Below are 25,691 nucleotides of genomic sequence, written 5' to 3'. Positions count from 1 at the left end.
GGGTTGCGGCGCTCATCTCGCTTTATTGGCCGAGGGAGCCAGCGTACAGCTTCCGGGTCATGTGGCCAGCATGACTAAGTCACTTCTGGCGAACCAGAGCAGCGTACGGAAACGCCGTTTACCTTCCCGCCGGAGCGGTACCTATTTATCTACTTGCACTTTGATGTGCTTTCAAACTGCTAGGTGGGCAGGAGCTGGGACCGAACAACGGGAGCTCACCTTGTCACGGGGATTCGAACCACCAACCTTCTGATCGGCAAGCTCTAGGCTCTGTGGTTTAACCTACAGTGCCACCCACATCCCCCAACTAGATAGATAGACATGGATAAATGGAGCCATGTCAGAAGTGAGCAAGTTACTTGTATGGACTTGTTTATGCACAGTGGAGAGATAACAGTTTAGATGCAGATATTTATTTCCAGTGCATATGATGTCAAAATCATTACTCTCCTCTACCTCCCTGCAAGGATACTCAGAAGAATATTGCTCCCACCGGTTGACAGCTTAGCCCCTCACTGGTACCAGTAAGGGGAGCCAGTTGCAAATCTCACCACATGAGACAGTTATGAATTATGGACCTTGATGAAGCTGATTTGCCAAGTCAGTGGGAATCCTTGATGTGCTGAGTATAAGGGAATTGAAAGAACTCTCCCACAAAGTGGAATTAAAGGGATAGGTTTATGCAGGAGCAACCTGGGACTGGGCCAAAAGAAACTGGAGGGAGGGAGAGAGTTTGTGTATGAAACAGAGGGGACAAGAGAACAGGGAATAAAAAGTGAACGGGTTTGGGCAAGTCACTCTCTCTCGGGCTAACCAAGGATGAAAATGAGGTAGCTTCATGCCACTTTAAGCTCCTTTGGAAGGATGAGACAAATAAATGTGACAAATAAAATGACACACTAAAAGCAGCTATTCATGTTTACCATGGTCAACCTGTAGAACCCCATGTAGCACCTATGAGGTTATTCCTAACCAAAATACTATGCATATAAAAATTCACTGCCTGTAAATGCTTGCACAAGCCCCACACTTCATAGATAAATAAATGCAATATATGCCACACCCTTCATATGGATATATATTCATATATGGATATATACAGGCACTGCATGTTATGATTAGGGCTTTGAGAAACTTTGATTTCCATTCTGATCTGTCATGGTAGGATGCAGTGTTGTTTCCACTGACGTTCAACTTGCTGTTCGCTGTGGTGGGGTTTTATGTAATTAATTATGCAATTATTTATATTATCATGTTGTTCCACATCATTCATTTCGGTGCAAATGGGACAATTGTCAACAGTGAATATTCACATTGAATATTCACATCGTATTCACCGGATTGATTTGCATTCCGGATACAGGACAAATAAGCAAACCTGACAAGTTCCATTCCCACTTCTGTTTCTTCCAGAATTCTCTGGCATCCCTAGTCATAATCACACAAAATATGCAGCTCTATGGATACAGCACAGTGTTACTAAGAGAGAAACACAAATGCCTTTGGAACACCTCAACATCTGTAAATGTTATTAGGATCATGGCACTTACTATAACGTGAGTAATAGTACATACTGGCACCTTTTTTCTAGTAGAAAAGCACTGCATGTATTCACTTCTGTGTATGCCACACATGTTAAACAAATTTATATGCATTGTGTCAGGAGCACATATGCATATACCTGTGGTCTCACATGGACACAGGTATGCACCCATCACAAAACATTATCAGCACATCCATCCATCTGTGCAACACATGCATGCAGTCACCCAGCACATTCTCTCTGCCTTGGTTGTGCTCATACATAAAAGCACAAAGTCAGAAGGAACTAGAATTTATAAAGTTCTAATGACGCGGGTGGTGCTGTGGGTTAAACCACAGAGCCTAGGACTTGCTGATCAGAAGGTTGGCGGTTCGAATCCCCGTGACAGGGTGAGTTCCCGTTGCTCAGTCCCTGCTCCTGCCACCCTAGCAGTTCAAAGGCACGTCAAAGTGCAAGTAGATAAATAGGTACCGCTCTGGCGGGAAGGTAAACGGTGTTTCCGTGCGCTGCTCTGGTTCGCCAGAAGCGGCTTAGTCATGCTGGCCACATGACCCGGAAGCTGTATGGCGGCTCCCTCTGCCAATAAAGCGAGATGAGCGCCCCAACCCCAGAGTCAGTCACGACTGGATCTAATGGTCAGGGGTCACTTTACCTTTTTAATGTCCTACTGCCTTTGCCCCAAGACAGGATCGCTCACATGTTCATTATTCTCTCTCTTCCACCAATTTAAATCACACTGTCTAAGCTAGCACATATTAGAAGCAGAGGGAAGGAGTGAACAAGTTGCACTGTAGATGTGCATTTACACACATGTGCATATATGTGCACAGATACACACCGCCAAAAGCTGATCACACCTCCAAACTCCTACAGCCCACTTGTGACGACAAGATGATAAGCTGTCGGTGTGAGTGTGTGACATGTGAGGACAGAAAATTTCTTAACAATTTTGACATAAGCAATAGGACTAAAGGAAAACAGACATCAAGGCAAGTGCAAGTTTAGGGTGAAGGGGGGAGGGAATTCTCTGCAGACTCTCCAGCCTGCATACAGGTGCAGAGGAAATGCAGTCACAGGTAACAAAAGAACATATTCACATCCTGGTGTTTGATGCATCCTATATTGGGGATGTATTTCATGCAACAGCTGTCAGCAGGGAGCAACGGCCACTCTGACTACTACTCTGCACCCTTCTTTTTGTGGGAATGTTCAGGGTGACAGGAGAGGATATATTGTTTAATAATATGCTTTGCAACTTGCGTTAGCAAGTTCTATAATTTTGTAGGGTAATATTCCCTTTTTAAACTTACACAGCGGATAACTTGTTGCCAGGCTTGCTTAATTCCCCTTTATTCCCTCCTAAAAAGAATAGACACGACACAGTCTTGTATAAAAGGTATAAAATAGTTTACTCACACATTCTGTTCACAGATGGATCCCAGAAGGCAGACTTAGGTTACAAAATACAGTATATACACTTGGAATCTATCCCATTAAGAGATAGTTCCTTTGTCCTCTCGAGCATCTCAGGCTAAGCAGCTGATGCTTCTACGACGAAAGCAAGATAGAGAAGAGAGAGAGAGATGTTAGCCAGCCCTGTGCTTATGTTACCTGCACAGGTAAGGTCATGTAGAGGAAGTTTGTCCCAGCCTAGGAGGAAACAGGAAGTTCCGACTGGCTGGTCCAAACATGTCCACTCTAGGAATGTTGCATTTGACTGCTCTGTTTTTCACATCCCACGCTTTTGACCTAGAAAGACTGACACCTGGAAGTAGCCTTATTAGGGCCGAATTGAGAAGGCGATTGGGCTGCATCCGGCCCCTGGGCCTTAGTTTGCCTACCCCTGAGTAAGATCATAATCCTATGTACCAGGGGATCAGTTCTCTGAAACTCAGAAGGATTTGCTTCTGCATAGCCATGTACTGGATTGCACCTGTTATGTACTGAAGTTCTCACCCTGGGCCAGCAGGGGGATACTGTAGATAGTTCAGGTCCACATATGCAAATAAGGGATAGAAAGTGACGTTCAGTGATTGGATAGTTACAGAAAATGGTTACTGTTGCGTTCTAGTGGAGCTCTATATAAGCAGGCTGGCTGAACCCTTCAGTTCAGTTCTGTTCTGGCCTGTGAATAAACAAGAGCTGTTTGAAGAATCGCTGTGTCGTCTGATATGTTCACCCACAACGTAACAGCACCGCTAAGGTTATTTCAGTTCTAGGAGATCCTAAATAGAAGCAGGAGTTATAAAAGCAGTTAATTGCACTGTTGTTGTAGTTTCAGCAGTTAAAAAAAGGAGAGATTAATCTTTCAGTATTGATTTGCTGGTCATGCCTCTTGGGAGTTTTGAATAAAAAATGCACAGGGAAGGGACGGGGCGTAAGAGAAATTACTCCAGTTAACAACCCAGTACATGCTTTATGCTGATGCAGTATTTGCTATAAGAAAGGCTGGGAAGGCCACAAACCCAAACTTGTGATTGTAAAATCACCCAAAGGTGATTTTAACAATCCTTTTTTCATGAATTTGTCGAATCCCCTTTCTTTTTAATCAAAATTTAATAACAAATTTAACAAAGAGAAACAGCAGCAAGAAATACGGGGGGGGGGGTTGAGAGAAAAAATATATCTATCCATTTTCTCCAAGCCATGCATAAATTTTAGATCTGCTGGTGTCCCACTACTCACATTCTTTTTCTGAACTAAAATGCCCCTAAATTTTCTAAACTTTCATCTTAGGGGAGTTGTTCCAGCTGAACGATGAATTCGGTTGCCCTTTTCTGAACTTTTTCCAGCTCTACAATATCCTTTTGGAGGTGTGGCAACCAGAACTCTACAGGGTAATTGTACAGGTCCAAGTGTAGCTGCGCTGTAGATTTGTATAGTGGCATTATGATACTGGAAGCTTTATTTAAAATGCCTTTCATCGATTCCTTGCTTCACATTTTCATCAAGCTATTCAGCATGACCCCAATATCTCTTCTCTGGTCAGTCAACACCAGTTCAGACCCGTTAATGTATATGTGAAATTAAGGTAGGGAATTTGACCCAACTTGCATCACTGTACATCAATGTACATTTGCTTTGTGGGAAGCAGGATGCTGTTCTAGATAGGCCCAGCAGGGTTTTTATGTTTGTATATGTGAGAGCAGAGATATGGACATATCCACTTTCGGCCACAGCTAATTCTGGCATAGGGGGACATGGGTGGCGCTGTGGGTTAAACCACAGAGCCTAGGACTTGCCGATCAAAGGTTGGCGGTTCGAGTCCCCGCGATGGGGTGAGCTCCCGTTGCTCGGTCCCTGCTCCTGCCAACCTAGCAGTTCGAAAGCACGTCAAAGTACAAGTAGATAAATAGGTACTGCTCTGGCGGGAAGGTAAACGGCGTTTCCGTGTGCTGCTCTGGTTCGCCAGAAGTGGCTTAGTCATGCTGACCACATGACCTGGAAGCTGTATGCCGGCTCCCTCGGCCAGTAAAGCAAGATGAGCGCTGCAACCCCAGAGTCGGTCACGACTGGACCTAATGGTCAGGGCTCCCTTTACCTTTACCTTACTTCTGGCATAAGAGCCCCCATTGGGGACCCCAGAGGGTTGACCAACAACAAATGCAACCCTCAGCCAAACAGGTCAGCCAATCCTTGTTTAAAACAGTCATGTTTTCCACATACAAATGTATGAAGATTTATCGGTTGTAGAATTTATCATACAATTAAACAAGTAAATCTGCAGGCCTAAATACAATTGCTTGGAAGTGCCATTGAGCTTAATGGGGCTTGTTTGGGAGTAGACAGTGTATAGGATTAACTGCAAGATTTCCTCACTGAGGACCCGATTGGACTGCAACTTACTTGGGGACCTTGTTCTTTTCTTTCTGTTTCAATAATTTTTATTAATTTATAAGGGAAAGCAATTTCAACCAGTACAAAACAAATTACAAAAGCATGGTCAAGGATGGTTACAAACTGTGGATCATCTACTATTACAGTTGGAAAAACTGAGCAGACAAATACAATCTAGCTTGCTGACAATTTCAGGTTAATAATAATCTTCCTTGCAGGTTCAAGGTTACTCTTTATTTCCTCCCAGGCCAAAAATTATTACTGCAACTACAAACAAGAATATCTTTCAGGCAGGGCATGGCCTTACATGGCCTATATTCTTGTATACCCAATAAAGCAATGCCATACAGTTGCAAACTTATTCTGTTTACTTTCTCCCCTAGAAATTTTCAGATCCTTGCTCATCAGCAAAATGCTTTTTTTTCAAGTTTGGGGGTGGGGATTAAAAATAGAGCTCTCAGTTTATCTACTAATCTCAAGATTTGTTCGGTTCCACTTGACACAGAGAGAAGGTCACCTTATCCAAATATCCAATATATAGGATATCACGGAACCATCATGTTCCAAAATATATTGAGTCCATTATGTTCTGTGGAGCTCTGGCATTCTGAAAGGAAATGGACAAAATAATTTAGAATGTTTAAATTTTTAAAAACATCACCCGGTAACTCAGTTTGCAAGCTATTCATCTGGTGAATCCACTTCCTTCCATGGATATCCAACTCTCCTGAAGATGGATTACTAATTCTCCAAGCTTTGACAGCACTTCTACTGAATCACAAGACCCCCATTGTCTTCTCCTTTGTTAGAGGAAGGGAGAGACAGTGTGTGTAGGAGGCAATGTGTTCTTTGAGCCGTGTGGTGGTAAATGCAACAGCTTAAAATGGATTCAGGGAGACTGGTGCTAATGGAGGCTGAAGAAGACAAGAACTCAGTTCCAGCTGAGCAAAATACTTAAGAGTTTAGTTCTGATGGATGGGAGTCAAGACACCAGCAAAAACAAAAAAGGAAAGACGGGCTTTTTCCAGACTTGCTTGAACAGAGAATCCCTTCTAGCTTCAGAATTGACTAAGTAAAACTTCAGGTGTGATCTGATTTGCTGTCTGTGAGTTGGACGCTTTATTCATTATTGTAATTTATAAGGCAATTTCAGGGATTTGTCAGGGATTTGACATCTCGCAACAGCCAGTGATGTAGGCCAAAACAATGTAATAACATGAGCATAATACCTCTGCCTCAGATATTCTTATTTATTTTTTAATTAGGAAGTTCTGTGCTTGTAACACTATAGTCCAGGCTTCCTCAACCTCTGCCCTCCAGATGTTTTTGACCTACAATTCCCATGATCCCTAATTAGCAGGGCCAGTGGTCAGGGATGATGGGAACTGTAGTCTCAAAACAACTGGAGGGCAGGAGATTCATAAGAACCAAACAGGCTTTCTCCCAGGGAGACATATGTCAGAGAATGTGAGGAACATTATAGACATTTTGGAGATGCTAGAGGTGGACATTAATAGGAAGGCAGTGCTGATCTTTGTGGACGCGGAGAAGGCCTTTGACAACATTTCTTGGAAATTTATGAAGAAGAATCTCCATGGGATGGGGGTAGGTCAAGGGTTTGAAAACGGTATAGGTGCAATATATTTTGAACAAAGAGCGAAACTAATTGTGAACAATGTGGTAATGGATGAAATACCAATAGAGAAAGGTACACGACAGGGATGTCCTATATCCCCTTTACTGTTTATATCGGTCCTGGAGGTTTTGTTAAATATGATCAGGAGGGACCAGCTGGTAAAAGGAATACAGGTCGGATCTAAACAATATAAATTAAGGGCATTTGCAGATGACTTAGTGCTAACTTTGCAACAGCCAGAAGCTAGTACCAAAAGAGTTTTAGAATTAATGGAGATATTCGGCCAGGTCGCAGGATTTAAATTGAACAAACAGAAAACAAAGGTGCTGGAAAAAAATCTAACAAAAGAGGAGAAAGATAGGTTTAAAAGTGAAACTGGGTTGGAAATAGAAAAAAGGTGAAGTACCTGGGGGTGAATCTGACATCAAAAAATGTGAATCTATTTAAAGATAACTATGAAAAATGCTGGACAGAAGTTAAGAAGGATCTAGACATATGGTCCAGGCTGAAACTTTCCTTGTTAGGCCGAATTGCTGTTATCAAGATGAATGTATTGCCAAGAATGTTGTTTTTATTTCAGACGCTGCAGATTCTAGACAAGATGGATTGTTTCAAGAGGTGGCAGAAAGATATATCTAAATTTGTCTGGCAGGGCAAAAAGCCCAGAATAAAATTTAAGATTTTAACTGATGCAAAAGATAGAGGGGGCTTTGCCCTGCCAGACTTAAGACTTTATTATGAATCAGCAGCTTTCTGCTGGTTGAAGCAATGGCTACTTCTTGAAGACACAGACATTCTTGATTTGGAAGGATATGACAATAGTTTTGGTTGGCATGCATATCTGTGGTATGACAAGGTAAAAGTGTATAAAAGCTTTAAGAACCATATTGTCAGGAAAGCATTGTACAATGTTTGGAATAGATATAAGGATTTACTGGAAAGTAAAACCCCTAGGTGGTTGTCACCAATGGAAGCGAAAGCAGTGAAAAAAATTAATATGGACTCTAACTGGCCTAAGTATTGTGAAATTTTAGAATATGATGGCGAAAGACTGAAGTTACAAAGCTTTGAGAAGCTAAAGCACAAAGTTCGAGACTGGTTACATTACCGTCAGATAAATGAGATGTTTAAGCAGGACAGGAAACTTGGTTTTCAGAAGGAGAGGTCAAAGTTAGAAACAGAATTGTTAGAATCCAATACTAAAAACTTATCTAAAATGTATAATTTGCTGCTGAAATGGAATACACAGGATGAAACAGTGAAATCAGCCATGATTAAATGGGCACAGGATATTGGTCATGACATTATGTTTGATGACTGGGAACAGTTATGGACCACCGGTGTTAAATTTACGGCATGTAATGCCCTGAAAGAGAATATAATGAAAATGATCTATAGGTGGTACATGACCCCAGTCAAACTTGCAAAGATCTATCATCTGCCCAATAACAAATGTTGGAAATGCAATGAGGCTGAAGGTACCTTTTACCATCTTTGGTGGACCTGCCCAAAGATTAAGGCCTACTGGGAAATGATCTATAATGAAATTAAGAAAGTCCTTAAGTGGACATTTGTAAAGAAACCGGAGGCTTTTCTCTTGGGCATGGTCGGCCAATTGGTACCAAAGAAGGATAAGACATTTTTTATGTATGCAACCACAGCAGCAAGAATCCTGTTGGCAAAGTATTGGAAGATGCAAGAACTACCTACTCTGGAAGAATGGCAGTCGAAGGTGACGGAATATATGGGACTGGCAGAGATGACCGGCAGAATCCGTGACCAGAGGAAAGAGACAGTGGAAGAGGACTGGGGGAAATTCAAAATATATTTAAAAAATTATTGTAAAATTGCGGACTGATAAGATGTCTAGGGGTAAGAAACAAAGAATTACAGCTGTAAATCTTAAACTTTAAGAAAATTTAAAAGGGACTTGATTAAATACTGACTGATGAGTTGCTCGAAAAAATGGCAAAATAAGGATGTGGCGAAGGGAAGGCATGGGGAAGTCATATTTTTGTTGTATGTCTTTGATGTTTGTGTTTTGTTTTGTATCGTCTTTAATACGTGTAAAAAACCAATAAAAATATTATAAAAAAAAAATCAAAACAACTGGAGGGCCGAGGTTGAGGAAGTCTGACAGAATTCCACCCTTCCTTCATTGAGCATACATGAAGTTGACCCACTTTAATCTCACAACTACCCCACAAGAGATTAGGCTAAGTGTGAGACTGGGTAGCCCAAGGTTACACTGTGGACTTTATGGCTGAGTGGGGGTTTCAACCCAGCTTTCCCTGTTCAAAGTCTGTTCACTACTCCATACACCAAGACAAGTGTAGGTAGAGACAAATTCTTGGGTAGTCGATGTGGTGTGCCCCAGATGTTGCTGGGCTGCAAGTCCCATCAGCCGAAGTCAAAGGTCATGTGGAGGGCACCATGTTGGCTACCTCTGCTTCAGAGATACTAGATACACTGGACATTGGGCCATGTATTTTGCAATGAAATGGGAAACAGAATGGAACCAAGTGGCTTCAGTGACTGAAAACCTGACCAGCTGAGGTTGTCTTAGCACAAAACAAGGATAACACAGGAAGTAGAAAAAGCCTTGCATTTCAACAGGTGCTGTATGCCACCAGAGATTGGTGAATAACTTCCATCATCCCTGATGATTGGCTATTTTCCTTTAACCCTCTAAGGAGGACTTCCATGTTTCCAAACAATTCCTCTGGCATGCCTACATATTCCACAGAAAATAGCTTGTACCTTTTTGTTGCTTGTTATGCAAGGATCCCAGAGACAATTCCCTTATGGTACCATTTAGAAATGTCTCTAGCCTATCCAGATGTAGACAGCATCTTAAAAAGTAGAGACATCACCTTGCCAACAAAGGTCTGTATAGTAGAAGCTATGGTTTTCCCAGTAGTGATGTATGGAAGTGAGAGCTGGACCATAGAGAAGGCTGATCGCTGAAGAATTGATGTCTCTGGAATTATGGGTCCTGACAATATTATTTATTTTCTGGCCAATGTAGATTAAATACCGGTATGTTATTTACAAAAGCATTTTTATGTCTGGCAGCAGCTAAGAAGATTAGAATCAAGAACACCCACTCTATCAGTTACTTGGTATTGAACGATCTAAGTAAGTATCATGTTAATGCTTTAATCTATTGTTCAGTGGACTGGCTTTAATCCAAATCCTTCTCCATAATAGTGGGAGAAAAGCCCTCCCCTCAATGTTAAAGTCACCCACATGGAGGGTTTTTCTTTTTTAAATGCAGGAACATACGCACTTGTGTGAATGCATGTGTATAAGTAATGGTGAGCTTTGCCTCATTGTAATCCCTGCTTCCTCCCTCATAAAGAACACCCACCCTATGCCTGCCTATGCAAAGCAATTTACTCCTATGCTAACTAGTTCAAAGGATGCCTTGCGGTCAAGTGTTGCTTTTGCAAGTGGAGAGTGGAGAGCTAGTGGATGTTAAGGCTTAAAGCAATCCCAGTGGACAGGCACTTCTGTTCCATTAGCACATCCCAGAGACATCTTACACTCTTGTTGTTAAGCCAACATTGCATGTTCAATTAAGGCGTGATTGATCATTAGTCATCACGGAGGCAAAATTCTACTGAAGGTTATTTACTTGGAAAGATTTATTTACTTGGCTGGGGACAGGCAAGGCACAGTGGCAAGATTTTGTTGCTTCAGGAGAAGCGATGCTCCTTCAGAAAACTATCTCTTTGCTCTTCCCTGTTCAGCTTCAGGTCAAATAAGCCATAACATATTGGAGTCTGCACGATCAAGATCCCCCACATCACTTCTAATTGGGCCCAGAATTGTGGAGGTGTGAGCAGACAGACAGTGCGAGTCTTGTAGCATCAGCTCCCAACCCCAACAGCATAAGAACATAATAGCTTGACCACAGTGACTCAGGCATTGGTGACTTGTTCCGTACTTTCATGAACTTGATATTTTAGTGTGGCAGCGCTTACACTTTGGAACTCCCTCTTACTGACACCAAGTAGGCACCTTTGCTGTACTCTTGTTGTCACCTGCTTAAAACATTTTTGTTTAGGCAAGCCTATCCAGATGTAGACAGCATCTTAAAAAGTAGAGAATCACCTTGCCAACAAAGGTCTGTATAGTAGAAGCTATGGTTTTCCCAGTAGTGATGTATGGAAGTGAGAGCTGGACCATAGAGAAGGCTGATCGCCGAAGAATTGATGCTTTTGAATTATGGTGCTGGAGGAGACTCTTGAGAGTCCCATGGACTGCAAGAAGATCAAACCTATCCATTCTGAAGGAAATTGGCCCTGAGTGCTCACTGGAAGGACAAATCGTGAAGCTGAGGCTCCAATACTTTGGCCACCTCATGAGAAGAGAAGACTCCCTGGAAAAGACCCTGATGTTGGGAAAGATGGAGGCCACAAAGAGAAGGGGACGACAGAGGACGAGATGGTGGGACAGTGTTATTGAAGCTACCAGCATGAGTCTGACCAAACAGCGCGAGGCAATGGAAGACAGAAGTGCCTGGCGGGCTCTGGTCCATGGGGTCACGAAGAGGCGGACACGACTAAACGACTAAACAACAACAACAATCCAGATGTAAAAATGACATATGTTTTACCCTGTTTTCCAATACTGTTGACTTCAATCACCTTTTGAATGTTTTTAACTACCTGTTTTTAAGTGATCTTTATTCATCATTTTATTTTATGTTTTTGTAAACAGAGGTTTTTGTAAACAGAGGTTTCCGTTTCTGTTTTGCAGTTGAGCAGTATATAATTTTTGTTAGATAAAATAAACATAAGAAATGAAACCAAAGGCCTCTCTGGTGCAGCAACCTTCTCTTTCAGTGGCCAGCTTGATACTTTTAGGAAGCCCACAAGCAAGACATGAGCTCATCCATTTTGCAAAACCGACAACACATACTTGCATCTCTCCCAGCTGAGTGTTTCCATAAATGAGGCATAAATGCTTCTGATAGGTGAGTGTGTGTAATATATGTAATGATTCATACTGTGGAAGAGAGGTGCTTATGTAATGTGACTGAGCACTTTAGTCAATGAAGGCTTTATGTTATCATTTCACAGCCACCTGAAGCAAAAAAGCCTTTCAGTCTCACGTAGGAATAACCCTCAAGTTTGTGTCTCCTTCTCTTGCTAGATTCATGTTGCAAACTCTGGTAGGTAGGTGTGTCAGGGCAAACAATTTGGAAATGGCTGAGGTAGACCAGGGATGAGGCAGCTGCGTTCCTCCAGATGTTGCTGGACTCCCATTTCTCCATCAGCCTCAGGGATAATGGGAGTTGCAGTCCAGCAACATCTGGGGTGCACAGATGCCCCATCCCTGAACCAGACAGCAGTCCTGTTGATGCAAGCAACTGGGTGTATTGAATGAGGAGGGGGAGGGGGAGAAGGAAGGAGCAAGCCTGTGGTGGCAGTTCCAAACCCACAAGTGGGAAGAATTTTAAAATGCCAAGTTCACAATTGCAGGTGATAATCTTATTTCAGTACAGGGTGGTTATATTAAATGTCCTTTACACAGGGCCAGCCCAAGACATTTTGGCACCTGAGGCAAACCCCAAAATGGCTGTAGAGGCGGCATTGGGCAGGGGCAGATCTGGTCTCTAAGGAGCTCATTGCAGCTGTTGCTGGTACCACAGTAGCAGGAGTGGGCCATGCATTCCTCAGAGGCCAGATCTGTTGCCCCTGTGAATCCTGCCACCCGAGGTGGTGGCCTCACCTTGCCTCATTGGTGGGCCAGCCCTGCCTTTACGTCACTATTGTTCCATGTTGTTGTTTAATCATTTAGTCATGTCTGACTCTTCGTGACCCCATGGACCAGAGCAGGCCAGGCACTCCTGTCTTCCACTGCCTCCGCAGTTTGGTCAAACTCATGTTGGTAGCTTCCAGAACACTGTCCCACCATCTCGTCCTCTGTTGTCCCCTTCTCCTTGTGCCCTCCATCTTTCCCAACATCAGGGTCTTTTCCAGGGAGTCTTCTCTTCTCATGAGGTGGCCAAAGTATTGGAGTCTCAGCTTCAGGATCTGTCCTTCCAGTGAGCACTCAGGGCTGATTTCCTTCAGAATGGAGAGGTTTGATCTTCTTGCAGTCCATGGGACTCTCAAGGGTCTCCTCCAACACCATAATTCAAAAGCATCAATTCTACGGCTATCAGTCTTCTTTGTTACATGTTTACATGCATTTTTATAGCTTTCATCTCTACCTGTAGCTTCCTCTGCCTTTCAGTGCCCTTATAGTAGATGCCTTTAAGGAACACAAATTCCTCTCAGCCCTTGGCAATAACCAGTAGTGTGTATTTGCATAACATCGTAGTGTAAAATCAGCTATTTCATCCAAGTTCTCCCCATTTGTGACCAGCAGTTGGGTCAAGCTCACTTTCCTTCACCTCTACATCACACCCTGGCGTCATGGGAAAGTGCACACGAGTCAGCAAAAATGCCTCTGTTGGTTTCTGCATCCTGAGGCAGGTAGGCAGATGTCCAAAGTCCTAATGAAGGTTCTCCAGGTGGAAGCAGGTAGAAGGCCCAGGACAGGAGAAGGCATGCATTGCGGAGAGAAGCAGAGCTGCCTGTTGCCTCGTTAGCCTTCAGATCTTTTAATTAACCTTCTGATCTTGCAGTCTTTTTGCTCCTCCTGTGTAATGCCATTCTCCAGCTGGATCTTAGCTCTTTGGTGTAACTCACCAGCTCAGAGCTATTTAACGTTTCATACTCCCCAGGGAAGCAGGCACAGCTGCAGGGTAAAGAGAGCTGATTAGATGACCAAGCCAAGCAGCCTGCTGTTCCCACCCAAGAGGAGATTAATTGGGCCTCTTAAAGTATAATGTGTGCGCATTACTGGGGCAGGGAGGAAGTAGCACTGGAAAGGAGAATCCTCATTAATGAAGGAATGCACATTTCTGTGATGCTGAAGCCGCAACTGAACGTTCGGCCAAAAGACAATGTCAGGATTGGCTGAGTTATCAGAAAAGCTGAAAAGCACTTTGACAGTGAACTGTACCCTGTACCCTCCCCCTAAGGAAAATGATTATTAAGACCATAAGAATTATAGAATTGTAGAGTTGGAAGGGACCCAGCAGGGTCATCTAGTCCAACCACCTGCAATGCGGCAATATGCAACTGTCCCATAGGGGGATCAAACCTGCAAACTTGGTGTTATCAGCACCACGCTGTAACCAGCTGAGCTATGTAAGAAGAGCAGTTCTGCTGGAACAGGTCAGTTGCCCCATCTAGTCCCGCATAATATTCTCACAGTGACCAAACAGGTGCCTCTGGGAAGCTGACAAGCAGCACCCAAGTGCAACAGCACACTTCTCCCTTGTGAGTCATATGCAAATGCGCTGTAGCTTTTGTCGAACGTTTAAAATTTTTCTCGTGCATGGAAAAACATGGCAATCTACCCCAGGTATGAAGAAAACACATGTTATAACTCACACAAGGATGGGGGGTATAAATTCAGTTTCTAGTTCACACTTTCTGAAACAATATGTAAACTGAAAATGTTGTTGTTGTTGTTGTTAATTTATTATTCATACTCTGCCCATCTGGCTGGGTTTTCCTATACAGCTATCCTTTGAAATTCCTGCTCCCCCAAATGTTCTGATGCAGTTCTCCAGCCACTCAAATAATGTGAGTAAAAATGTGTGTGTTATGAGACAGTGTCCATAAAATTGCATTTATTGGTGAAAATAACATATAAGATGCATTGTGTATGGGGAAACGGCTTGCAAATCTGTATTATTAGGAGAAACTGGTACTAAAAGGGTGTTGTTGTTTTTAAATTCTCCAAAACAGGCTCATCTGGTGCCTCTTTACATATCTTTAGGTTCCAGGCAAAAACATACCTCTTCTCCCAGGACGTTGGCTAATTAAACCATCTATGGCCTTTTAAACTGGGGGGATATTGTTTTTGTTTGTTATTATGGTATGTACTTTTGTGTTTTTATATGTAAACCGAAATGGAGCTGGGTGCCTTCTTCCAGCAGCTCCAGCAGCCAGGGTGGTTCGCAGGTGGTTTCCTTTGGACTGCTACATTTGTTGTCTGGGCAGCCCAGGATCTCCATATCAGGCGTCAAGGAGATAAATACACAACTTTTAGAAGACATCTGAAGGCAGTCCTGTATTGAGAACTTTTTAATATATAGTGTTTTACTATGCTTTGGTATGTTCTGTAAGTCATCCAGAGTGGCTGGGAAAACCCAGCCAGATGGGTGGAGTGTAATAATAATAATAATAACAACAATAACTATTGTTGTTTGTTGTTGTTGTTGTTGTTGTTGTTGTTTTACACACCGACCAGGCTTGCGCCTCAGGGAGATCACTTCAGTGCTGCTAACACAATGGTTGGACTTCACCCCTAGAGGCACATTCCATTCTTGAGACAGATGGATGAAAACAATATTGTAAACCGCCTTGTGATCCCTGGATGAAGGGTGGTATAGAGAATTAATAAATCATAATCTTACTTGAAGTGTTTAGCACCAGAAGCTAAAACATGACATTGGCTTGCAGCTGGACATGGTATTTGGAAAAGGGAATGCCAATGGATTGGAACATCCCCACTTTTTAAAAGGTAAAGGTACCCTTGACCATTAGGTCCAGTCGCGGATGACTCTGGGGTTGCGGCGCTCATCTGGCTCTATAGGCCGAGGGAGCCGGCGTTTGTCCACAGACAGCTTCCAGGTCATATGGCCAGCATAACTAAGCCGCTTCTGGCGAACCAGAGCAGTGTGCAGAAACGCCATTTACCTTCCCGCTGGAGCAGTACCTATTTATTCTCTTGCACTTTGATGTGCTTTCAAACTGCTAGGTGGGTAGGAGCAGGGACTGAACAACGGGAGCTCACCCCGTCACGGGGATTCAAACCACTGACCTTCTGATCAGCAATTCCTAGGCTCTGTGGTTTAGACCACAGCGCCACCCGCATCCCTACCTTCAGCACGTACCTTATCATCTATGGTACCTACCAAGCTCTGGTATTATCCATCTATCACTAGATAATGAATACATTTGAGTTAATCTCAGAGAACTTGAGTTGTTAACTGAAAGATGTAGTAAACTGGGGCGGGGGGAGGGGAGAGAGAGAACTGCGTAGAAATAGGGAGCTGAAAAGCTTTAGTGACAGTGATTTCCCTGCAGCTTCCTCAACATTTACGACACTGGTTGCTCCTACAATCCTTCATGAAATATTTTATATGGAGAGAGACTTGAAAGCTTCAGACTTAATCTATTGATTTTAATCAGTTACAGAGTTGGGACTGAATGGGGCAAATGCTCCAGGAAGATGCAATTTTCAACTGATTTCATGGCATTCTGGAAAATCACTCCAATCAAAGACCTGTAAACAACAGACAAATCAGGCTTCTCATTGCTGTAGTACTTGGGCACTCATCCAGTACCAACGTATTTGTTGCAGAGCCCCCGTGATGGTAGCAGAGGAATAACTGTAGCAGGATGGCCTATAGCATGGATGGAGAAGCTGTACCCCACCATATGGTGCTGAACTACAACTCCCATTATCCCTGACTGTTGATCATGCAACTGGGGCTGGTGGGAGTTGGAGCCCAATGACATCAGGAAGGTCACATTTCCCCCACCCATGCTTTAGAACTATTGGGAGAAGAGTCCTGAAGATGATTTGAGGGTCCATTTATATGCAGGGAGGCAACCTTTCAGGTAACCTGGCCCCAAGCCATTTTGAGCTTTAAAGGTGGATACCAACACTCTGAAAGGGGCCTGGAAATGGACAGGCAGGCAGTGCAGATGGAGGTGAGTGGGTGTAATTTGGCCATAAAGCGTGTTCTCCCTCATGGAGAGCACGGGTTGGGGTTGGGGATGACAAGACACCTCACTGTTGCTGGGCAAAAGAGTTTGGCCATCTTTAAGCAGGGGTGAGCTGTTACTGGGGAGATTTATATGCTGCCATTTATTGATTGACAGCCCTATTTGTTAAATACAATGCGCGCAGCGACGAACCTCCTCTTTTTGTTGTGTGCTTCGGATCACTCGCCCTCCCTTCCCTAATTTTAGGCTGTTTGCTTGACCTTGCTATGCCTGTCATGGGGTCGTCTGCTTTGGGGCAGGGGCCCAGTAGGAATTTTGTCCATTTGGCTGATTAGTGTGCGCCATTTGGTTTTGCCTACTGCGTAGCAAATCATCCCAACTTGTAAGGTTAGGCATTGGTCTGGGAATTGGTTGGTGGAGGGGTATGAATTTGGCTGTGCCTGCCCCTCCAAAATGCTGCTGCTGCAAGGGTTTTCCATTAAAAGAACCCAGGGGCTCCCCATGCTTTTGTCTGAAACCCCTGACAAGGGGCTAGGGCCACACAAGCCCCTGGGAGCATTCTGGGGAGAGATGAGGCATGGTTCCTAGTCCCGTCTCTCTCCCCAGGTGACCTACCCTTTCTGACTTCGCAGGGGGTGTGAATGTCAGAGCTGTCCTCGTGTGGGGTCAGTTAGTGCTACCAATGCCTAAGCAACAACTCACATTACTGTAATTTGAATAAAGTTGTGGCCAAAAACCTTAAACAAAAATTAAGTGTCAATTGTGTTTTTCTTTGGGGGGGTGTCTTGGGGACCTCGACACGCAATAGCTTTGCTATTTGCTTATGGGCCAGCTGATGTTTCCATGCCATTTTCAAAAGCAGCCCAACATATATTATAATAAAATCTTTTCCAAAGACCCATCGAACAATTTCAGAACAAAATACAGTTAAGACAGCCAACCACAAAAGAGAGAGGGACCGAGGCGGTCATTTTGTTTTGTCTCAGGCATGATGATCCTTGTTTCTTTTAACTTCCGAGAGAAACTTTGCCATGACCAGTGTAATATCATTAGACCTGTTATCCAAAAGATATTTAATATGGGAGGCTTCAGATTTTCCCAGCAGGGGTTTGATCAGTTGGTCCCTTGCTTGCTCGTACACTGCCCACATTGCAGTAAAATATTCTTCATGCAATCGACGTCCTGAGAACATAAACAAAGTCTGTTCTGATAAGGGATGCCTCTCAGTTTACCAATTAGCACTTCCGATGGAAATACATTTAGTCTGGCTTTGGTAAATAAGTGCCGATAGGTTAGTACAGACAGGTTCCTAAGATATGAGGGTGTCTGAAAGTCATACCCATATTGGATTCCAGCTGCTACCGGACCCACAAATTACATGAGATTGAGCTCATAGGTCGCTATGTGAAATGTACACTGCATTAATCCTAGGCAAGAAGACCTATGCAGTTCAAGCTTTACAGGTGAAAACCAGAAGCAGGAAATGGTTGCAGAGTGATGTGTTAAACTTTTCACATCTGTATTTTGTACTGTTGAAATTGTGGAGCTGTCTTTAGAAGGCACCAGGAGTGCTGACTTGACCTCGCAACAGCAGGTGCCTGTCGCGTGCTGACATCACAGTGATGTGCACGAGTGGAATCTAGGGGCAACAGCCCATTCATTTAAAATCTGTGGGTGCTTGGGCACCCAGGACCCCACATCGTCAGCGCCCCTGGAAGGCATTATAGTAGCTCAGTCTAGAAATTACGAAAGCATAGATGACAGAGGCAAGGTGCTGATCATCAAGGAAAGGGTGCAGCTCTCCTATCACTGCACAGTTGTGGAGTGATAACAGGGCTTGTTTTCAAGTAAGAAGGCATCACAATAAAGAATTCGACATCCACAGCCCTCAAGCTTTGACAGATTTTTTTTTTAAAAGCTGACACACGAGGACTGCTAAGAAGAAACAGAATTGAAAACAGGCGATGAGGCATTGAACTTAAATATGAGGAAGGGTGGAAGAGAAAAATTCCTATTGTAATCATGTATAGGGGGAAAGGGGGTGTGCCCCTCCCTGCCAGGAGTGGGAGTCAGGAGCAGGATGGCAATAAATCACATGGCTTCAGTGAAGTTAACTCAGTCTTAAAGGAAACAAGGTCAACTCAGGAGACCAGGCCTAGTGAGCATAGCAACTCACCCGAAGGAGGCAGCTTTGAGGACTGAAGGTCCCCACCTTCCCACTGTTGTCTAAGTTCCCTGCCCTGGGTCCTTCCCAAGTGATCTGAGATTGTGTCACCATGCCTGCCTCTGCTGCTCCCTCTTCATATCTCTTCTGGTTCTGGGAGACCAGGCTGGAGAGTATCAGATTACTCAGCTGGAGGGAGAGACCAGCCTGATTCATCTCCGCCTCTCGTGCTGCCTCCTCTCCAGCCTCCACTTCTGCCTCTGATCCTAGACTGTTCTCTGCCCCAGCCTCTTCCTGCTCACTAAACCCTGTTGCCTCTTCAGTACCCAACCCCTCCTCCTCCCAGTCTGTTCCCTCTTCTCCCTTGGACGACTCGTCGCCGTTCCACCACTAATCCCCGGGCTCTGGGCCTTGCAGGTTCCCCCACCACTCATCAGCATACAACCAGCCCATGACACTACCCCCCCCACACACACACACCTGCCGTCAACATGTGGGTTTTTTGGGTGGGAAGACATTTGTTATAGGTGTATGCTCCTTCTATGACTAGGAACCACAATTGCACAGATGGAGACTGAATGCATACAGCAGCCTCCCTTCTAGAGATGCTGCTGCCCTCAACATGCGGATGGCAAAGAGTCGATGTGGAGGCAGGGCCAGCAGGCCACAGCCCCACTCTCCCACATGATAAAAACTGCATGGCAGACAAAGGCCTAAATAAGGCTTATTATCTTGTTCCAAAAGAGTCTGAAAGGAAGGTCTGTACCACCCAGTGATATCTGTTTTATACCAGTTTAAGTGTCACATCTTCCTCCAAAAGGGTCTTGGGAATTGTAGTTTGAGGACACTGCTGGCTATTCTGTTAGAAATCCCTAGCACCCGTTCACAGTTTTATAGTTCTCAGGGTTCCCTGGGCCATGCTGCACCACTTTAAATCCTCAGGTCTGCATAGGTGAGACAGCACAGCTCTTGGGCAATAAGCAACTGCAAAAAGCAAGAACAGAAAGCCGAAATGTATGGTGAAAAAAATAAAAACAGGGAAGAAGTTGTAACGGGGTGTGGGTGTGTGGGTGTGTGTGTATCAGAAGAATAGACGAAGGAATGTGGTTTGACAAAGAAGGGAAGGAAGGAATTCCACATAGCAGTATGACAATTGTTTCATCGGTGCAAGCTCTTCAGTTTGCCAGGCTGAACAACCCACACTGAGTGATTGCAAAGGGACTGAATGGAGAGAGAAAGCCGTGATGCCACCTTCCTTCCCAAAGTATAACAGTAAACCCCACATCTGGGTTGTCAGAACACGGCAGCCTGCTCTCTGGACCCTAGTGGCAAAAGGCCAGTGGAAGCTGACAATATTGGAAGCAAGAGAATGAAAAGGAGATCAAGACACAAGGAGGAGGTGATGAGCAGAAGGGAGAGAAACATTACTGATATATTTCAAATCCAGCCAGCCATTGTGTTCCCCCTCTGTCATTATAGGGAATTGAATCTGGTGGCTGTGAAGCGCCCATAATAAGCTCATAGTACAGTAATAGGAAAAAAAGAGACTGCATGACCCACAAACAGAAAGGCTAATGAACAGAAAGGCCATTTGCAGGATTCTGTAAGACTCAAACAAGACCTTTCCCATCCAGTCCTGGATTCCAGCATAAGGACATAAGAACAGCCCTGCAGGGACAGACCAAATTCCCATCTAGTCCAGCAACTTGTTTTCCAAAGTGACCAATCAGATGCTTCTGGGAAGCAGAGCTTGAAGGCAATAGCCTTCTCCTGCTGTAATTCTGCCCACATCTGGTATTGAGAGAGGCATTCTGCCTCTCTGAAGCTGGAATTTCTAAATACGCATCAGAGAGCCATGGCTAGTTCTACAGCCTCTGTGAAGGAATATAATCTCCTTTCAAAGTTATATTTGGTCTGTGGCCAACACCACATGTTGAATCACAAAACCATTGCATAGTTTTGCTGGGTTGCTGTTCTTTTGTTGTTATTTTAAATTTACTGTTGGTATTATTGCATATTCAATGCTATTGCTGTACAATGGTACCTCAGGTTATGTACTTAATTTGTTCCAGAGGTCCGTTCTTAACCTGAAACTGTTCTTAACCTGAAGCACCACTTTAGCTAATGGGGTCTCCTCTGCCGCTGCACTGCCGGAGCACAATTTCTGCTTTCATCCTGAAGCAAAGTTCTTAACCCAAGGTACTATTTCTGGGTTAGCAGCGTCTGTAACCTGAAGCATATGTAACCTGAAGTGTATGTAACCCAAGGTACCACTGTAAACCACTCTGATTCTTGTTTGAAGAAGAGTGAGGGTTAAAATAAAATAAAATAAAAGGGTGTCTTTGAATCATTGCCTTTTAGGCAAAGATACTGATTCTCCTGGGGCTTTATTTAGCAAAGTATTTTTGTCCATCTGTTTACTAAATGTTTAAGCACCACAACACTTGATGCCATGCAGGTTTTGTCTATCATTAGCCTGGTTTGCACATAAAGCAAAGCCATGGCTTGTTTAATAATCTGCGAGTTAACTACAAGTTGTGCCACAGATGATCAAACAAACCATGGCTTGATTCACCAAAGCCTCGTTTGTTTTCCAGCTGCTTTTGCCTTGTCCCTTTGTAGTTGGGTGAGTGTCACTGGTGGTCAAACAAACTATAGCGAAGGAAGAATGCTGGACTCACATGTAAAGTCAAGTCATAGTTTAAACAGTTGGGGAAGGGCCGCAGCTCAGTAGCACAGCATCTGCTTTGCATGCAGAAGGTCCCAGGTTAATTTCTCAGCATCTCCAGGTAAGGTTGAGATTGGCGTCTGTCTGAACTCCTGGAGAACTGCTGCCAGTCATTCTAGATAATATTGAGCTAGATGGACCAGTGGTCTGATGCAGTTGTTCTTCGTGATCCCATGGACCAGAGCACGCCAGGCACGCCTGTCTTCCACTGCCTCCCGCATTTTGGTCAAACTCATGCTGGTAGCTTCGAGAACACTGTCCCACCATCTCGTCCTCTGTCGTCCCCTTCTCCTTGTGCCCTCAATCTTTCCCACATCAGGGTCTTTTCCAGGGTGTCTTCTCTTCTCATGAGGTGGCCAAAGTACTGAAGCCTCAGCTTCAGGATCTGTCCTTCCAGGGAGCATTCAGGGCTGATTTCCTTAAGAATGTATAGGTTTGATCTTCTTGCAGTCCATGGGACTCTCAAGAGTCTCCTCCAGCACCATAATTCAAAAGCATCAATTCTTTGGTGATCAGCCTTCTTTATGGTTCTTCTTTATGGTCTGATGCAGTAGCTTCCAAGGTTAGTAAAACAGCAGCAAACCATGGATACAGATTGTGGCTTGCTGGCAGTAACCAAACTATAGTTAAGCTCCTGGATTGGGTTCACACATCATGCTAAGTCATGGTTTAATAAACCATATTTTAATAAACTATAATTTAGTATTATGGTTACATGCAAACCCCTTTCTTTCTTTCTTTCTTTCTTTCTTTCTTTCTTTCTTTCTTTCTTTCTTTCTTTCTTTCTTTCTTTCTTTCTCTTTCTCTCTGTGCATTCATTCCAACACTTCTCCACTTCTATTTATTCTTTTTGTTCCAAGTGTACATGTCTGATAATCTATTAACAAAAGCCTATTTAGTAAAGATTACTACCCTCTCAAGGGTGTTCCTTAGAACAGACGAAAGAGAGAAGAAATACGAAACATAAAAACATTACAAATATTCAGGCAGATGAGATGCTTTCACTCAATTGCTTTTGTTCCAATTATAATCTTGTTCATCAGCACACAGGGCACAAAAAGCACACGGATACATTCAGCTCACAAGCACACCACTTCAACAGTGCTCCTTCCTACTTCATAAAAACTGACAGAAAAAGAGTTTCTCTTTTATCTAAGGAGTGGGCCAGTTTTGTCCTATTAATATGGAAGATGCCACAAATTCAGTAAATTCTTAAGGTTTATAGAAAACTGGTGGGCAATGACAGAAAATGTTGGCATCCACCAGTAAAATCTCAAATACAATTAAGTGCCAAGCTGATGTGGTAAATGTCAGGATTTTTTTTGTCAGGCAACACAAAGTTCAAATTGAGAAATTGGCAGCAGCTCTGTGCTCCCTGGGGCTATTGGTTGAAGGAAAGAACTGCAGGCAGTTGTAGCTAAGACATTTGACCAACAGCCGACACTTCTGCCCCAAGGAATCACATGACAGCAGAAGGCCAAGCACGTAAGGTGTCTTAAATATCCATTTCCCAAATCTGCTGGCTGCTCTTAATCCTGTTTCTTGAGAAGGCCACCAAACTCTCTTTTTGTGCAGGTGGAATACCAGTCCTTGGCTGGGCTGCCTGCTTAATGTTCTGTGGGGAATATGTGGGAATCCCAAGAGACTCCACTTTGGTAGGGAAGCCACTCATGTACGAATTTTCTCTGAAGCAAATGAACCTGGATTCCTTACGTACAGTAGGTAGGGGCTCCTTCCAGACCAACTGCCCAGGCCTTGGTAGGGACCTAGAGAGTACAGTGGTACCTTGGGTTAAGAACTTAATTCGTTCTGGAGGTCCGTTCTTAAGCTGAAACTGTTCTTAACCTGAGGTAGCACTTTAGCTAATGGGGCCTCCCGCTACTGCCGCTGCGCCGCCGGAGCATGATTTCTGTTCTCATCCTGAAGCAAAGTTCTTAATCCGAGGCACTATTTCTAGGTTAGCGGAGTCTGTAACCTGAAGTGTTTGTAACCCGAGGTACCACTGTGCCCCTAATCTTTTTATATGGTACTGTGATAGGAATTTTGAGGTCTTAGATATATGGTAATGTTCATAAGCGTACCAACCAAGCATGTACATCAATCAGCACAGGAAGACCGACCTGAAGCCATTTTGATTCCTAAACTGAGCAAATGTTTTCTCTACAAGGTTGAAGTGGGAAACCTCCCCATTGTCTCTTTCCTCACAAATCCTGTCTTAAGGGCACATTTAAGATATGAATAAGGTGTGAGCCTGTGACATGGCCCAGAAACTAAGTATTTATCATTACAAAAGACTAGCCAGGCTCCCCAGGCAATCCAATCAAGTAACCTGCCAGACAGGAGATAAGCAACGGCAGGAGAAAAACAACATTAAAATTTCTATTTTAGACCGCCTTTTTGTGATGTAGGTATGATGTATCTGAGGGGTGGCCTTAGGTTACACCCCTTCTGTGATGTATGTATGATGTTTCTGGGGGTGGTCTTGATCTACAGGGTGGCAATTTCAAAAGTCTTTTTAAGGCCTTGCGCGCCATTTTTCTGGGTTCCTCCTCCTCTCCTGCGTGTGAGGGGAGCACCCTGTTGTAACAGATCAATAAAGATCAAGCTTACTAGCTGCTTTGCTTCTCAATAGTCTCTGGTTGGCCTCTGTTATCTTCTCCTACCAATAGGGAACCTATGTAAGGACTCTATACGGGCTCTTGGATACCCCATAAGGGAAAAGGGCAATTTTTGTTCACAACAGAACATAAGATCATCCATCTCAACAGTGTTTGCTTCTTTGCTTGTAAATTTCCACCTACAATAGAGCATGGAGTCTGAGAAATGAGGGCTCTGGATTTGCTGCTGCTGTACTGATGTCAAAGGGGTTAAGATAGGCGTCACTGATTTGCCAGGCAGCCAAATAAGCAGGCAACAGGGAGCAAATACACAGTTTTATTTATAGAGTTCACTTTCCTGATCATCACCTGCAATGAAAATAAGCTTATTTTTAAACAGACTCTTCTCCTACTTGTCAAAACAGCAGCGCATGAACTGGAAATAAACTACATATCACCCCATCTCAAAAGGGGACAGCAATAGGTGAACTGGCTTATGGGGAATTGCTTGCTGGGCAACTATTGTTCAAGGCATCACAGCAGCAGAGACCCATCTCTTTAAATGTGGGTCTGCTCCCAGATTGTGTTATAATAATAATAATAATAATAATAATAATAATAATAATAATAATAAATTTTATTTATATCCCGTCCTCCCCAGCCGAAGCCGGGCTCAGGGCGGCTAACAACAATAAAATAGTGCAACATTCTAAAAACATTTCATTATAAAAATTAATTAAAATCCAATTGATGGTAACCATTAAGCTTAAGTTCTGTAAAGATTGCCAAAGGAGGGAGTCAGGCTGCACCCTGACCAAAGGCCTGGTGGAACAGCTCTGTCTTGCAGGCCCTGTGGAAACATGTCAAATCCCGCAAGGCCCTTGTCTCTTGTGACAGAGCGTTCCACCAGGTTGGAGCCGCAGCCAAAAAAGCCCTCGCTCTGGTTGAGGCCAGCCTAACCTCTCTGTGGCCTGGGACCTTTTATTTGAAGACCGTAAGTTCCTCTGTGGGACATACCAGGAGAGGCGGTCCTGTAGGTACGAGGGTTCTAAGCTGTAAAGGGCTTTAAAGGTTAAAACCAGCATCTTAGACCTGATCCTATACTCCACCGGGAGCCAGTGCAGCTGGTATAGCACCGGGTGAATGTGATCTCGCAGCGAAGACCCCGTAAGGAGTCTTGCCGCGGCATTCTGCACCCACTGGAGTTTCTGGGTCAGTCTCAAGGGCAGCCCCACATAGAGTGAGTTACAATAATCCATTCTGGAGGTGACCGTTGTGTGGATCACGCTGAAGGGTCAAGAGATGCTGACCCCTCCTCTTTCCTGTAACTTACCTCCCTGCAGTCTCTCCTCTCCAAGCACTTTGCTCCAACTAGAGTTCATT

The 25,691-nt window shown here is 43.9% G+C and overlaps 1 long non-coding RNA gene across 1 annotated transcript in view; it reads left to right on the top strand.

Moving 5' to 3' along the window:
* The window catches only part of LOC309363003, a 227,142-nt gene extending 222,262 nt beyond the window's left edge, over nucleotides 1-4,880 (top strand). The window contains exon 3 of the long non-coding RNA XR_014165133.1: nucleotides 4,795-4,880. This is a non-coding gene — a long non-coding RNA (uncharacterized lncRNA). The remainder of the gene's footprint in view (nucleotides 1-4,794) is intronic.
* The last annotated feature ends 20,811 nt before the right edge of the window (nucleotides 4,881-25,691 follow it).

The sequence above is a fragment of the Podarcis melisellensis genome, assembly GCF_964234715.1.
Source record: "Podarcis melisellensis genome assembly, chromosome: 2".
NCBI lineage: Eukaryota > Metazoa > Chordata > Lepidosauria > Squamata > Lacertidae > Podarcis > Podarcis melisellensis.
The sequence above is the reverse complement of the archived record's forward strand: the minus strand, read 5'-3'. Positions and strand labels throughout refer to the sequence as shown.